We start from the raw sequence: 1,689 nt of genomic DNA, 5'->3' as shown, positions 1-1,689 counted from the left end.
GGCCTCCACAAGCCTGTCTCTGGCCCCTGCACGAGGCAGACTCGGGAAATCTGCAGAGTAAGAGTAATGGGGGAAATCTGCCCCCATTCCCCAGCTCCACCCCACCTTCCCTGGGTCTAAGAGTGCCCAGTCCACTGGACACAGCCTCACCCCCACCCAGTCCCTGCTTCTGGACAGACGCATGGGAAATATGGAAACACGCCCAGCCATGCTAGAGCACCTGTAGGTGATTCTGGGGTGGTCGTCTGACAGGTGCCCCAAGATGATCAGACCTCACCTGCGGTGGCCAAGCTGAGACAGCGTGGTTTTGCTTTTTTAGGTGATTCAGCTTACCCCAGGGCAAACCACGCTCCTGATGACACCCGGTGGAAAAGCAGGCTGGAGCCTTGGAAGAGCTGGCCCTGCACACTCAGGTACTTCCAGAGGTGGATCCAAGATTTGAATACTGGGGACTAAGGAGGGAGCCCAGCCTGCAGCCGGCAGTCCTTCCTGGCCAAGAAATCACCAACCAGCAGGAAGGAGGAGGTCAGCAGGCTCACTGCAATCCCCATCAGAAATTTGGTGTCAGCCCAGATGGCCAGCGCCTGGCTGAACTGGGAACCTAGATTCTGGTCGTTCCCCAGCCACCCCCCCAGGGCGTCACTCACGCTGTCATCCACTAGGTAGGCACTGATGAAGTGGGCCAGCAGGTTACAGCCCCACAAGAAAATCTCCCAGGAGGTGGGGGTTTAAGCATATAAAGAATCCCAGCAGGCCCTCTTCTTTAAAAATCTTCCCAGTGGAGGTCAGCACACCACTGGACTTGGCCTCCCATCCCACAAACTGGACTATGCAGCGTGCTGAGACGACTTGCAGGCGGAGGGCCAGCATGTGCGACCACCCATGGCATCATCATCGCGTAGGAGGTCTCCTTCAGCACCTTCTTCAGAGACGTCTTCATGTCATCCTTGTTGGAAACCTGCTGGATCTCATCTGGTACCTTCTTCCTGCTGCCCTGGGTCACTGTGGAGAGGGCATTGGACGTCAGCCTGGGGGCTCAGGCTAGGAGCAGCCCTGTCTTTCTGTCCACTCGCACGATGTGCTTGGCATGCGAGGTAGAGGACCTTCCTCCCCAGCACATTGGTCCCAGTGGTGGGGGGCCTCGTCTCATGACCCACCTGGATGAGCAGCAGTCACGCCCAGTGGTGACTGAGCACCATCACTTCTGCACCCAGCGCCACGAAAAGAGCCCCAGTGGGCAGGGTGTTGTCCCCGGAGCCCAAGTCCCCAGACACGCCGTCCGTCCTGTGGGCGGAGGGCTGCGCTGCAGGCTGAGGGGGGCACAGAGGTGCAGGCTGTGGATCCCTGAGCCCAGGCCTCGGCTCCCGCCGCCCCACAGCGAGCTCCGGCTCCAGCTCTGGCTCTTGCCGTCCCCGTAGCACCGCTGGGAGCCTAAACTTATTCTTTGAACAAGTTGTCCACAGACAAAAGGCAGGCAGAGGACCTGGTGGGGAAAGACCATAGCACCCTATTCCCTTTCAGTGATTCAGTCCAGTTCAGTTCAGTTCAGTTGCTCAGTCGTGTCTGACTCTTTGCGACCCCATGAATTGCAGCACACCAGTCCTCCCTGTCCATCACCAACTCCCAGAGTTTACTCAAACTCATGTCCATCAAGTCGGTGATGCCATCCAGCCATCTCATCCTCTGTTG

General features: G+C 58.3%; 1 pseudogene; it reads right to left on the bottom strand.

The window, feature by feature from the left end:
* The window catches only part of LOC104981259, a 26,357-nt pseudogene that overhangs the window by 18,396 nt on the left and 6,272 nt on the right, over window positions 1-1,689 (bottom strand).

Source organism: Bison bison, unplaced genomic scaffold, assembly GCF_000754665.1.
Source record: "Bison bison bison isolate TAMUID 2011002044 unplaced genomic scaffold, Bison_UMD1.0 scf7180017864516, whole genome shotgun sequence".
Taxonomy (NCBI): Eukaryota; Metazoa; Chordata; class Mammalia; order Artiodactyla; family Bovidae; genus Bison; species Bison bison.
The sequence above is the reverse complement of the archived record's forward strand: the minus strand, read 5'-3'. Positions and strand labels throughout refer to the sequence as shown.